The following is a 16,306-nucleotide window of genomic DNA, read 5'->3' as shown; positions in this document are numbered from 1 at the left end:
ACCACACTAGTAACCAAACACTCTGAAAAGTAGCTAATAATCTATAATTGGTCAATAATAATGTGGCATGTTATTATTTCACAAATCTTCACCAAGATGTGCTGAAGAGTGGCAGAAAAACATTGTCTGGGAAATAATTATATGCATAAGAATCATTGTGAATGTTAATTTTGTACAGTATAATTGTTTATTAACGTTTTTGAGGTTACAATTGACCTTAATTTTTTCAACAGTTAGTCAAAGTAATCAATAGCTACTTTACTCAAATAATTATGGAGTTTCAAAAAAATAGAATAAATTGGTCATTTTCAGAGTGATTAAAGTGTGTCTAAACAAATGAGAAACATACAGCAGCATGCACTGGTATAAAATGTACAGAAAGTCTGCAACATCTTAATTGCAAGTAACTTACTGAATTTTGCAAAAAGTAAAACACCAAGTAATCTGACATTACCATTTTGGTGCCATAAGTGATGAATTAATGAACTTCTACTTTATTATATGAAATTTAATTCAAACTCAGATAGTATTGTTAAGGATTATAAAGCTCGAGCCACCAGAGGGCGCACGAGCTCTGTATAAAAGAATTGGCGGGCTCTCCGAAGCTCTCTTTCTTTTGTCTCCAGTCGTTACTCTGTATGTGTGTCTGAATAAAATAATTGTTAGTGTTACCAATCAGTCGTCTTCTCATTTGAAATTTAACAGGTTATGGGCCCAGAAGAACAAAGTAGTCGACAAATACGTATACGTTAAGGAAGAAAGTATACAAAGAAATTTTTTTTGAATCAGTCTAAACGTCAAGACAATGGAAAGCAATATGGCGACCACCTTACCGCAATTACGGGACGGAAACTTCTCTAACTGGAGATTTCGAGTAGAAACTATTTTAGAAGAAAAAGGAGTAAAAGATCTTGTTGGTGAACAAGTAATAGAGACTAATGGAATAACTGAGGCAGAAAAGAAAAGATTCATCGAAAGAGACGCCAAGGCCAGAAGCATAATCATACAGTGTCTAACGGACAGACATTTAGAATACGTTAAAGATTCGAAAACAGCTCAAGAAATGATGAAATCTCTTACGAACGTCTTCGAACGAAAAAGTACATTTTCTAAACTATATATAAGAAGAAAATTATTGTCACTTAAGTGTGGAGATGATGATTTGCAGAATCACTTCGTAACATTTGACGGACTCATAAGGGAACTGGAGTCAACCGGCACAATAATGGAAGACAGCGACAAGGTAAGCCACCTTCTTCTAACTATGCCTCAGAAATACGATACTGTAATTACGGCCCTTGAGACAATGACGACTAGCGTAACTTTGGAATTCGTAAAAAGTAGGCTATTAGATGCTGAACTTAAATTTAAAAATTCGGAACATGGAGAGAAGACTGAAAGTCTCCCTTGTTTTATAGGAGTGGGAAATAAAGGTTGTTTTATTTGCGGAGATCGTCGACATTTAAAATATAATTGCCCTAAAAGAGGAGATAGTACTCACTCGGGCCATGGTGCCAGAGGGAAAGCGAGAAGTGGTGGAAATAAAAGTAGAAATAATTGGAGAAACAATTATCAGAATAATGGAAGTAACCAGAGAAATTATGAAGAGAGAGCAAATATGATATCACATGAAAAGGAAATATCCTTTGTGGCATTTAACGACACAGAACATGATGCAAATATTGGACAAGAAAGTGTCATACATTTTGTATTGGATTCAGGAGCAACAGAACACCTAGTTCAAGAGAATATGGCTGCCTATATGACTGATATAGAAAGTCTAACCAAACCAATAAGCATAAATGTAGCAAATGGAGAAAAACTTCTAGCACAAAAGAGAGGCAAGATAAAACTATCTTATAATAATAAAAATATTGTTCTGACTGCTCTTATTGTACCAAAGATTTCACACAACTTGTTATCTGTAAGGAAAATCAATGACACTGGAAAAAGGGTTATTTTTGAAAGAAAAAAGGCTGTCATAATGCACAGAGATTTTTACATGGACTGTCCACTTACAGGAAGCTTGTTTATTGCAGAGTTCACCGTAAGAAATAATACACAATGCCTCAAAACGGAAGCCAATGACTTATGGCATAGAAGATTAGGCCACCTAAACTACCGTGATCTGAAATTAATGAATCTGCCATGTCCCAACCAACCCTGTGGACCATGCATGAAGGGCAAAGCTACAAGATTACCATTCAAAAAGACTGAACACAGATCACACAGAATAGGAGAATTGTTACACACAGATATATGTGGACCCATAAATCCAAACACTATAAATGGCAAAAAATATTTCCAAACAATAACAGATGATTTTTCACATTTTACTGTAGTATATCTCTTAAAAAACAAAGGAGAAGCAGCACTTAATATAATGAACTACGTCAGAGAGATACATGCTCAATTTGAAAAACGAGTAAGTCGTATTAGATGGGACAATGGAGGTGAATTTTCCTCTAGAATGTTGAAAGACTTCTGCAAAAACAAAGGAATTAGAATGGAATATACAACAGCCTACACACCTCAGCAAGGAGGATTGGCAGAAAGAATGAACAGGACACTCTTGGATAAAGCAAGAACTATGTTTGAAGACAGTGATTTACCTAAACACCTGTGGGGAGAGGCAATTCGTACAGCAGCTTATCAGGTAAATCGATCCCCTACAGCAGCACTCAATGGAAATATTCCTTCAAGAATATGGTATGGAAAGGTTGATTTATCAAAACTAAAAGTATTCGGTTGTCAAGCCTGGTTATATAAGCTACCACAATCTACAAAGTTAGAATCACGTGCCAAGGAAGTCAGAATGGTAGGATACAGTGGATCAGGATACAGACTCTGGGATCCAAAAGAAAACGAAATCCTAATAGGTAGAGATGTAAAATTCAATGAAACTCCTATGCCAATATACTACAAAACTCAAAGTGATGATGACTTCTGTGCAAGAGACAAAGAAGAGGACAACAAAACTAATAGTGATCATGAAAAGATAAATCAACGTGAACAAGAAACACAAGAAAAGGAAATAAGAAAAAGAACTATAAAATTACCACAGAAATATAATGATTACGAAATGCATATCGCATACTGCTTATATTCTGAAGATCCAGAAACCTATGAAGAGGCAGTTGAGTCAGGAAAAGAATGGAAAGATGCCATAGAAAAGGAACTGGAAGCTCATCTGAAATTTGGTACCTGGACTGAAACAACACTCCCAAAAGATAAAGATCCAATAGAAACCAAGTGGGTATTTCGAACAAAATCAGATGGGACAAAGAAAGCACGTCTCGTTGCAAAAGGATATCAGGAAGAAGAATTTAACAACTCATATGCACCAGTAGTAAGAATATCAACAGTTAGATTACTCCTATCAAAGGCAATTAATGAAAACTGGAAGATAACCCAACTTGATGTGCCAACTGCATTCTTAAACAGTGAACTGAAAGTTGATGTATACATTAAGCCTCCAAAAGGTCTAATAACAAACAGCAAAGCTTTAAAATTAAAAAAGGCATTATATGGATTGAGAGAAGCACCTCGATGTTGGAATGAGTGTTTTAATAACTTTGCCGTCAAAAATGGACTAACTCGTTCAAACTATGATTTTTGCTTATATATTGGAAATAGTATACATTTGATTGTTTTCGTAGATGATATTTTGTTATTTGGAGAAGCTGATAAGCTAATAAGCAACTTAAGAACAGAATTTAGTGCAAAATTAATGGGAGAGCCAAAGAACTTTCTAGGAATAGACATCACTATGCATAAAAATACACTATCGTTATCACAAGAAAGTATTATCGAAAAACTCTTAATAAAATTCAAAATGAAGGAATGCAAAGGTGTTATAACTCCAATGGAACATGGATTTCAGGCTGATCTTTCAGAAGAAACTTTGAGAGTTCCATTTAGAGAATTAGTGGGAAGCTTATTGTACATAGCACACACTACTCGTCCAGACATTATGTTTGCTGTTTCCTACTTGAGTAGACATCTTGATAAACCTACTGGAACACTTTGGATGGCAGGAAAAAGAATACTGAGATATCTCAAACAAACAAAAGACCTAACCTTAAACTATTCAGTTTGCACAGATGAAAAGCTGATTGCATTTTCAGATGCAGATTGGGCAGGAGACAAAAATGACAGGAAAAGCATAAGTGGTTATGCAATTTTTTACAATAATAATCTTATATCCTGGTCGTCCAAAAAACAACAATCTGTTGCACTATCTACAGCAGAGTCAGAATATTTAGCATCTGCAGCAACTGCCGCTGAACTTATCAACCTTCAAGGGATACTATCAGAATTAAACCCTGGAAGAAAAATTGTAACAGTAATGAACATGGATAATCAAAGTGCCATCAGCATGATTGAAAGCTATGAAAATAGCAAAAGGTCAAAACATATCGATATAAGGGCACACTTCATTAAAGACCTAGTAGCCAAAAATCTTTTGAGTTTAGGCTATGTTCCCTCAAGTGATAACATAGCAGATACTTTTACTAAACCATTGTGTTCAAAGAGATTCATCTGTCTTAGAAAACATCTGGGCATATTCAAGACATCAGACTGTGTAACTAATGCAATTTCATAATGTAAACCTTTTGAAATTGAGGGGTGGTGTTAAGGATTATAAAGCTCGAGCCACCAGAGGGCGCACGAGCTCTGTATAAAAGAATTGGCGGGCTCTCCGAAGCTCTCTTTCTTTTGTCTCCAGTCGTTACTCTGTATGTGTGTCTGAATAAAATAATTGTTAGTGTTACCAATCAGTCGTCTTCTCATTTGAAATTTAACAAGTATGAAATCCTGTTAGTTCACATTTTAAGGAATTCAGTAAGTTTAAAATATGGTTACTTTGAAAATCCTAATTGAAAATTCTGTCCAAACTGTGAAATATGTATATTAACTCATATATTTAGATTGTAGTGCTCCGTCACTATTTTGTATATGTACATTTTTTTTTCTTTATTTTTCTCGCATGTATCGGGATCGGCCCTGTTTGGGAGCCATACATTGTCACGTACCTCTGTTTTCAGCAACCACTCGTTGGTCTGGGGTTGGGTGCGACGTCCTCACGTGACTGGCTAAAGGCCCCGGATGGCGGGGGGATATAAAAGGGAGTGTCGAACATGCAGGAGCACTTTTTTCGTGGCTTGGGACTTCACCAGGGTCAGAGTGGAAGCACGCTAGTGGACTGATACGGAAGTGAGTAAGCTTGGACAAGGGAGGTAAGCAAAAAAGGATCGAGAGTAGCTGGACTCAGGGTCTTGGGCAAATCCATGTGCATTGACAAGGAAAGTCTACCCCGAGCGTAATAACGGTTTCTGAGTGAATTGAGATAAGAGGGATAACCCATAAGAGTATATAGTACGCCGTTCCCATTGTAAAGCATCTTGTTCTGATAGAACAATATTCAACAAAATTTGGTCCGTTCAGCATGTACTCATCAGTGTCACATTCTGTAAATATTACGATTAGGCTAGGCGAGTTTTTAGTTTTGTAATTAGTATATTAGTGTTTTGTTTGTTATACAATTTTTTTATACATATAAAGTTTAATAATTCCTTCATAATATTCGTGTGTGTTTTCTTTGTACGACCCTTGCGTTCCCTCACCAATTGTGAGACCGATCTTTACCGGTACCATACTCACTACAGATTTAAGTTCATGTGCCTCTATACTATAAGAGAATAATAAACCACAAACAACTCTAATCTGGTCAATATGGCTTTGTTTTTACAGTAATGCATTTTCAGGTGTCACCTTACCCATCAACTACCCTTTTTCTCTTATCTCATAATATACGGTTGGGTTTCAGGGTTGCAAGATTGGGTTAAAAGTAGCAGATTGAGATATTTGTTGTGGTTTACACTACTGAATTTGAGCAATTTACTACTTTTTGTGTTACTTTAAAAATAATTTGGGCTACATTTCAAGAATTCTGTTTTATTTTTTTATAAAATCTATCTGGCAACCTGTGAGGTTCTCACCGGGCATGTGCTATTTTCCTGCAGTTTATTTATATTATTATTAACAAAATTAGCATTTTGTATATGTAGCTGTATTCCATTTCCTTAATAAATTATCAGTTACACAGCACTTCACATATTGTACAGAAATATGTAAATCTTGGATAATTCAAAATCATGTTTGTACCTTGAATTTTGAACTAATGAGGATTTTCTGTATTAATTTTCAGAAAAAAAATCTCAACATATTATTCATTACCTTTTAAAATATGAAGTGGAGATTCATAATCACTTATTTCTTCAGAATACTGAACAAACACTTCTCCATATTCTAACGTTCCAGTTTCATCAACAACACCAAACATGTTTCTTCCAAATTTAGGTGGTATGGCTATTCTGGCTTTTGACTTCAAAAGTTCTAAAGTGGGATATAATGATAATTATTAATAAGTTAATTAATTTAAATAATTTTATATTATATAAATATGATATATAATAGTTATTTTACTCAATTTGTAGGGTATTCAAAAAAAAAAAAGTTAACACTAACATGGAAATAACTTGTTATGCCAAATTTGTAACAATGGGTTGTCCCTCTGCATAGTTTTCCATCATGTGCATGAAATCATGACTAATTGTGGAGTTCCCAAAAAAGTACAATCCTATTATCCCTTCTACAATGACTGCACAACTTCTCCATTATAAGTATTAGCAATTATTGAAGCGTCCTTTATAAAATGAGCAAAAATTATTCTGACATTGTCACAATGCTAGGCTGCAATTTTTAATCATGTTTTTAATTTATTTAATTAAAAATATATGATCTCAATCTCAAATTAGTAGTACATCATACTTTTCCTGATAAGAACAGTGTTATGCAGTCATTTATGTAACTCCATTCTGGGGAAAATTTTGATTGAAATCACGTGACTTCTGGTCAACACCGGAAGTTCATATATAACTAACCAGGGCCTCCTGCCCCTAAGCTTTCCATATCTGATCTCAATTTTCATCTATCTAACATCATTTTCCAGATTAAAGAAAGGGAAACAGATGACAGTAAGAATTTATAGGTCTACAATTTTTTCAAATTGCAGCTTAATCATATTTGTCAAAGTGAAAATTATTAATTCATTTGACATATGCATAATGTTGATTTATAGCATATACTATTCCTGAAAGCATCTTGTAAATTAAGGTCTAGGAACAAACTTTTCCATTATTTAATAAGGTCAAAATTTGTACCTCATTCCAGCATAACTCAATCATCTATGTTCCATAAAAACACTAGGATGTTACATAAACATAAAAACATCATTCAACCAATGATTCTAAATAAAATAACTCAATGAAAGCGTTGATAGAGTTATTCACTAATATAATATAAAAAGGAACTAATATGAAATGAGAGAAGGAAGTATGATATAAAAGAAGTAAATATATATAAGACATTTCTTTATTTAGTGGTAAAAAAACAATAGTTAGTTAAGACAATAAGCAAACAAAAAATTTATAAAATATAATAAAATAAATTTTTTTAATTAATGAAATTGCAATCATCAACAGAAGAGTTTGTAATATAAATAAAGTTGACTAAATCAAACAGTCATGTTAGTATGAATGATACTACTACTATCAAACAAAGACATAATGTGAATGAAAGAAAGAAAACAGAGACTGAAATCTGAGTCATCTGATTGAAGTATGCAGGAATTTCATTCTCACTGTACTTGTGATTGATTAATATTTTGTTTCCCTAAATTGGGAAGAGAGATTAAATAAAGCAATTCATTGCATCAAATTCTCATATATTGAGTATTTATAAATTGGGATAACACTGTTTATTAACAGTGTGATCCCAATTTATAGATGGTATTATATTGCAATGTATTTGAGTCTAATGCTAATGACATTATATTACAAGTAACAGGTATTTGATAACTTTGAAATTCCAAAATCAATTAAATTCTATGTACAGTTAACTGCTTGTTTGGAAATCAAGTCAGAAAATTTCTATTAAATATTACACTTTTGAGCATTTCAGTCCATCCTCAGAGTATCAATAATGATAGAAAACACAACTCAGATTCTAACATCACATGTGGTAAAACATATTACCTATAATCTACTTGATGGCTCATGATTAACTCCACTCTGCTAGAGATATTGCACAATCACTCTCACTCTGTCTTTTTTTTACATCTTGATCTCCAAGAAAGCAGTCAGCTGTTTTGAGAAATTTGTAGAAATAAATGTGTCTCTATTTAGAAATTTAGATTAAAACTTACCCATTTTTGTTTTAAACACACTTATTAACAGAGAATTAAAGAATGGTTCTTGTGTAAAATCAATTCCACTCTTCCATAATTCTTCAAATGGAATTTGTAAACTAATACACTTTGATAATAGCTTATAAGTTTCCAACTCGTTCGAAAATGCTTCTGTATATTCTAAAATCATATTGTTTTGCAAATTAAGAAATACTTGTCTCTGAACACCTAGCTCTTCAAGGATAGTTATTAAAGGTCGATTTAAGAAAACACATCCTGAATTTAAAAAATATATATATTACAATTTTATCAAACAAACAATAAAACATCATAATATAATGTTTATAACAAGAAAAAGCTATGAAATAATAAATAAAATGAAATTTTAAAAAAAATCTCAAACTAGATTACTTAGATTTGTGCAGTGTAAAACTAATATATAAATAGAACAGGTAAGATACAGATAAGTTACATATGTAAGTGTCATAATTTCACACAAATAACCCCCAAATCATTTGTGTTTAAAAGCATGTGCAAGTCATGTGATGATGTGAATGGGTTAAATGCTAGTTTTAACTTACAATTTAAAAAAAAAACTGATGATTTTATATCTAAAGTCACTAATAGTGTTTTACAGAAAACATGGAAAATCCTTTCTTTACCACAGAAATTTATCTGCCATCATTTTTCCTGATAACACAACATACATACACACGTCTTGTCTTCAGTTCTTACCCATTCATTTACATTTCTTGAGAATAATAATAGGTTATCTGTGTTTAAGAATCAATTTCAAAGTGCATGCGTATTATGTAATAATGTGGGTTATCTGCAAAGTTTAAATTGCAACTATGAACTCATTCAACAGCATTTCCTTTTTTTTTTTTTTTTTGCTTTCAAACACAAAAATGTGCTACTACTTAAACACTTGGCTTTTTTCCTCATCTTTATTCAGTTGAGTATCTTTATTCAACTGAATAAAGATGAGGAAAAAAGCCAAGTGTTTAAGTAGTAGCACATTTTTGTGTTTGAGAGCCAACAAAATTATAAAACATGGTTTTGGAGTGTAAAGAGCATTTCCTTTGTTTAAATTTAAAGGCATGTGCAAATTTATGTTTAAAGGCATGAAAAATTCTTTACATTTATTTTTCCAATACAATTTTTCTGGAAACAATCAAAGACATACATCTTTCAACTTTAGTTTTCTTCCATTTTCTGTATATCAATCCATATTTTAATTGATATTAGACACCCCTACTTAAACCAATCCATGAATGAGGAGGGCAGTCTACAAATATTTAGGATTCCAACCAGCCAAACTCATAGAACATACACACACAAAAGAAAGACTAACAAATGAGTACAACAGCAGAATAAACTAAATACTAATAACACAGCTGAATGCAAAACACACATTTAAAGCAATAGTGTTTATTGCATTAAATATGTCAACCCAGTACTGACATATCCTTTTGGAGTTATACATTGGACAAAGAACTAGAATAACTCCAAAGGAAAACACAAATAATATTAACAAAGCATAACAAGTATTACCCTAAGTCATCCATAAAAATTCTGACTCTTTCTTGTAAAGAGAGAAGAAAAGGCCTGACAGTTAAAATAAATATTTACTGCAAGCAAATACAGACACTTTTGGTGGCATGCCTTGTATATTTTTTCCTTATGTATGTTTCCTTGTTATCTACCCCTGTATTTTCAGTCTTGGATTAGCTTGTCTTTTCCTGTTTCTTTATATAACTACAACTCTGAGGTTTTGAAGTAGCCCCAGGAAACAGGTGAAAGGATGAGAAGCTTTTGGTTTGGTACTTGAGGAGAGAGGACCATTGGATGAGAGACGAGCCAGGTTGGACATGAGTTCCCTCTCTTAGGAAGAAAAGAATTCCGTGAGCCAAGGAAGAAAGTTGTTGTAGAAAAGCATCTGACATTATGATTTTCAGATCCTTAGCAGACACATGGGAGTCAAAAACATAGGATTGCTATCGAGGGCTAGATAAATGAAATTGACAAGAACATTCTACCTGTATGCTGGGTATTAGCGATCTGCAGTGTCTTTTCTGGTGCTAATACCTCTCCAACTAGAGTATGTTTCTAATCATTGTTGTCCAGAACTGTTCTCATGGCATTGTGTAAGTTTCCATCTCCTGGTACCCATTGATTTTGTACTAGCTGTAAGTTTTGTAGTAATATTTAATTTTAGTTTAGTATTAATACATAAGATAACCTTACTTATATTAATAAAATGGTTGTGTATGCCAGGTTTGATTTTCTTACTCACAGTTATAAATTTCAGTCCCTGATAAGTGGTTGGGGTGCATTATTGTTTGTTTGAAATCCCCTCTGGCTGATATCCTGGGTCTTGTGGAGTACTTTTGTATGTGTTTTGTAGTTTTAAATAAACTTCTTATATTTTGTTCACAGGGGTGTGTTAATTCTTTGTCCACAACCCATTATGAACAAAATTAATATCTCACACATTGAAAAAGTTTTTCTACAGAAAACTAGAAATATTGCAATTACACAAAGTAATAACTCTTGCAGCCAAAACCATACAGGATTAAACTTGCACAACACTTATCTGGATCTGATACAGTACATGAGAGATGTAGACACCATCAGACACTCTTAGCCTAGGAAGGAGCTCATGGTAGGCAACCTAACAATCTCAGCCAGGATCACATTGACAGAACTACATCAAACTGTTGGGTAGATTTATGATTGTCATATAAGATCAGGTCATAAATACAAGAAATTAGGGGAAGCACATTTAAAAGATAACACTTGTAGGAAGTGTCATATCATGCATGAAACCATACAATACATCACTCCAGTTGAAAGCTTTTAACACAAACTGATTACTTAAACAAGTAGCCAAATAGCAAATGTAATACTCATACTGCAAAGGATTGCTTTTAACAGAGTAGGGACAAAAGTGACATGACCTTGTGAATCGGTCCCAACTGGAGTTGTATTTGTAAATGGGGAAAACAAAGGGGGAAACAACAATGTCTTTGTTTATTGGACTTACATGAGGTCGGGCAATGTGTTTGCCACATGTTAGCTTGCTAGAAAAAAATGTAAACAAGTGACGGACATTATGGTGAGCTTGTTTCGTCAGGAGAACAGTAGACTTTTGAGAAGCTTTTGATGAAAGGAAGGATCGTAATTGGTCGGAAGTTGTCGTCCAAAATCTCTTTAAATAGTAAGACGAGCGAGAGAAAAAGGGAGAGGGGCAAGAGACCAAATACGTGGTAGTCTCTGACACTTAGGAAGTCTGCGGGGTGTAGAGAGAGTGTTCTCCTCTTAGAAATTCCTCTGGGAAGGGTTAGTGTAGAGACAGGATGGCCACCGGTTGAGCAAACTCCCCAAGTGACTAGGCTTCTTCAAAGTTCTGTAATTCCGGATAACTAATCCATTATATAAGACACCACCTGTTGTTATCTAGTAAATACTATGTTTTCAAACTTGTATATTCTACCTATTGTAAATAAACTGTAAATAGTGTATAATTTGAGTGTGGAGGTGTGCTTTTCTACGAACCAACGTAACAACATTCTCGAGTCGTAAGAACCAACTCGAGACAGATTATCGTAAAGATCTTCACTGATTTTGTAGTCAACTGGAGCAGCTTAGTAGATCTTCACTCATATTTTAAAAACTTGCACACAAACACAAACTATTACACACCCAAGAGCCATATTACAAATACATGACAAAGAGTCATAGAAAACAACAGAACAGACATCACATTCATTGATAAACAAAATAAAATCACATATATCATGGACACAGATGAACAAAACAGCCACAACTTACAAAATACATACACTGACAAAATTAGTAAATACTCAGAACATTGTGCTAGTAGTCCTTATTTGCACACACATCATACAATCTAGATTACACAGAAATCTCAAAATATTAGTGCTTCACAACAGCAAATACATCACTCTACAAAAGACTGCTATACAAAACATGTCATATAGTCAGGAGATTTTTAAACATAGATACATATATAAACAGCATATAAATAAAACATTTGCTTTCTGTAGTTATATCTTGACTTTGATCTGACATGCACTAGTATATACACCATGTAGGAAATAAAATAATGATAAAAAATTTTCTACTTTTGATACTTAATGTAGTTGAGACAGAATTGTTAGACAAAGATAAAGCAGAATATTTGAGAGACAATTCTGTCTCTTATCTCTTAAACATTCCTCTTTAACCATTTCACATATTTTATAATTACAGCTACAAGAAATTGCTAATGAAAATAAAACAAAAGAAATGGGCAAAAACAGAATGCTTGATGCAATACCTTCTAAACTGCATAATGATTGTATGTTGTGATTTTAAATGCAAATTAAGACGTATAGTGTTATATGCAGTGAAGTGAAAGCAGTGGGGGTTATGTGAAGGTTTTATTTGCATTTCAAAAATTCTCTGCAGAGTGTATGATGCTGCGAGTTACACATAAGAAATTATAGTAGTTTTAACCCTTAGCCTGCTGTTTGCCATGCCCCCTTGTTTACGTTTATTTTGTAAAACGGCCAAGGGCAAAATAGGTGAATCAGACAATATTATTTTAAAAATTCACCAAAAATTAAATTATTATTTTATTCATATGAAAAAAATCACATATATTTATCAATATAGTTAGTTTTAAATACAACATTTTTCAATAAAGTTTGTTTGAAAAATTTATGAGAAAAAAAAATAATATATGATAACGGACATACAAACTTGAAAATTTGTTACTTTTTGTCAAAATTAACATTGTCTGGTTACTTTATTCTTATTGTCACTGAGCCAGAACAACATAGAATATTGATTTGTACAATTTGATATAACATTTATGCATGTACGTTTATTCGTTGTAAAATTATTGCACATTATATCAAACATTTGTTTGAAATCTAAACTTTATTCTGCTTTCAACAAATATAATGAACTAATATACTTTATTCATTTCATATCAAACAAGATTACATATTTTTGTAATAAACATATGATTACCAGTAGCAATAGATGTAACATTTGCTGATATTTTAAATTTAAAAAAAAATTAAAAAAATATATAAAACATCAGAACTGAAGGTCATAACTTGAATATTTATAATGCATGTGAGATCTGGAATTCCCTCAGAATTAAACTTGTAATAATTCGTTTTAGGAATTTTCCCCTAATATAAACATCCTGCCTAAAACAGCCCTGGACGAGAAAATATGCGTCCCCGGCCATATAACTGTCAACAATCCTTTGTTCTTAAACTATATCCAGATCGTCTTGCAACCTAAGTTTATAGTTAACGTCCGAAATCGTCATATATTTTTAGTCCCGGGAACACCTATGACACAAATCGTCATCCACCTACGATCACGTGACCGATTTTCCCAGCCAAAGGCTATAAAAGACACTCCTTTCCTCCCTCAGGGGAGTCTCATATCATCTGCCGGACAAACGCCATCGCCGGTCGTCACCGACTCCGACCTACTGTCCTAACGTCTCCGTGCTCAGTCGCGACTATATAAAACTGTGCCTATTTCGGATACTAATCCCCACCTCGTGGATATCAAGTGCTAACTCTAAGGAAACGAATTAAAAGGTATGAACTGAACTTGTAAGCTCTCTCTCTCGACCCCTACGCAACTTAGGGAAGTTAGTCAGCTTTTGTATGTGTGTCCTTGTTAAATATTAATAAACCTTGTTTTAATTGTTAACTGGTGTCCTCTTTGTCTCGAATATCGCTTCGCCTTATCGTCGACCCCATCCATCTCACCTCCTATTCACTCGCGTAACGCGTAACGCTAAGCCAACGTAACAGCCATCCTTGACACGAGTCTCCGGAACGGAAGGTACAACTTCTCCTACCTCCCCATTCTCACATATTTTGCTCCGATCTCACATATTGGTATCACTCGAGTGGGGTTTCGACCTTTTCGGAACCCTGGTAGGCACCAGAAATCACAATGCATTAATACAGTCAAACCTGTTTTTATGCAGTGGATAGGGACCGCATTAAAAAAAAAAAAATTGCACGAAACTTCACGAGTGGCTATAAAAAATATTTTTCGCAACACAATTAAAAAAATATTTTTTTATGCGGTCAATAACGAACCGCATAAAAAAAGTCTCACATAGAAAATAACTCGTTTTAAAATCGTAGTCTTAGTCTCTAAGGAAATTACCTTCCTCTTCGCTTTGTTTTTGCCCTTATTCATTTTCAGGGATTATGTCTAAACATAAAATAAAAATCCTAAAATTTTATATCTAAATAGAAAAAATAATACAGTACATTTACCTTTGATTTACGCTTTGAAATGAATCTTATCTTAATGGTCCAGGAATATGAAAGCACTTTGAAGGTTTAATTAACGTAATTAAAACAGACGTAGAGTTTATTGACAACAGATGTCAGCACTTGACCGCATCGTCTCGTCTATCGTCTGTTTTACATATTTTCGTCCAGGTGGTGTTTTGTTGACTTAAAAAATAAATTATTTCATTTTTCGCATATTCATGCAATAATATTACTATAATAAGTTCATTTATGCTATAATAAGGTTATTTAGCTATAATAAGTCAACGTGAGACATGACAAAACGCATGAGACTAGTCGCCAACTATACCGCACAAATAAAAAAAATCGCACAAAAAAAGACCGCATAAAAACAGGTTTGACTGTATATTATAGCTGAATAAACTTGTTATAGCATTAATGAACTTATTATAGTAACATTATTGCAAGAATATGCTAAAAATGAAATAAAAAATTATCATAAAATGAAAAATTAAGAAAAAAAACCGATAATTAAAATTTTTTAAGTCAACAAAACACCACCTGGACAAAAATATGTGAAATAGACGATAAACAAGACGCTGCCGTCAAGTGCTGACATCTGTTGTCGATAAATTTTATAAAAATCAATTGTTAACAGGGTAACAATCAATCGGTACCCTGGCCTTTTTGCTTAACAATTAGGGTAACGATAGATCGGTACCCCGGCCGGGAAAGGGTTAATACAGAATAGCAATTATTATAAAATAAATATGTAATGATAGAACATTTAGAATAAAATTTAATTGTATCAGTAGGAAATCTTATGGTATACCGATTTATACCTTAGGCCTGATTTTTATTTCAGGAAATCTGCCTTAGGTAAATCAATATACTATAGGTAGATATAAGCAGATTTCTGTTCTATTTATAAAGATTAATTATAAATTTCTAAATATTTAATTGTAAAATTGAACCTACTTGGAGCACTCTTCTTAATGATTTCCAGGTTAAAACTACTGCTACAGTGAAATTTTTTCATGCTATTTCTGACAACAATACAATTTTTTAACTCTGGATTTTCAACTAACATTCCTTTATAACCAGCGATGCGAATTTGGAAGGCACAAGCTCTATATTGTTTCTTATGATTTAAATTATTTTTACTAAGTGATTCATTTATCTAAATAAATAAAAATATTAAAATAAAATATTTATAATTTTAGTATTCACTGAATTTCTTAAAATTTAATCAGATGATAAATTAAATATGTAAAACTTTAATTTAAAATTTATTTTTGTATACTAGTACTTTTTATATATTAACAGGACTTATTATACTGGAAACTATGGATTCAGATATTTAGTCTTACAGATCAGAAATAATGTTTTTTATTTAGTCCTTTGTCGGCCTGCTGAGGAGGGACGAACAAGTCCGAAACACAAGTTTAAAGTGTATGTGTTCAGGTGAACTAAATAAAAAACATTATTTCTGATCTGTAAGACTAAATTTCTGAATCCATAGTTTCCAGTATAATAAGTCCTGTTAATATATAAAAAAGTACTAGTATACAAAAATAAATTTTAAATTACGATAGAAAAGACACAAAGGCATAATAATTAAATGTAAAACTTTAATTTGAACCTTTTACAAATAAATGCAGAAACTGTTTCATTTAATTATTTATATGCAACAATATTCTGTATTTTCATCACATATATTTATTAAATTACATTAATTTACTAACATATC

The 16,306-nt window shown here is 32.8% G+C and overlaps 1 pseudogene; it reads right to left on the bottom strand.

Moving 5' to 3' along the window:
• LOC136968300 (uncharacterized) overlaps nucleotides 1-15,746 on the bottom strand; it is a 33,668-nt pseudogene extending 17,922 nt beyond the window's left edge.
• Nucleotides 15,747-16,306: the final 560 nt, after the last annotated feature.

This window comes from Centruroides vittatus, unplaced genomic scaffold (genome assembly GCF_030686945.1).
Source record: "Centruroides vittatus isolate TY-2023 unplaced genomic scaffold, ASM3068694v2 contig_1427, whole genome shotgun sequence".
NCBI lineage: Eukaryota > Metazoa > Arthropoda > Arachnida > Scorpiones > Buthidae > Centruroides > Centruroides vittatus.
The sequence above is the reverse complement of the archived record's forward strand: the minus strand, read 5'-3'. Positions and strand labels throughout refer to the sequence as shown.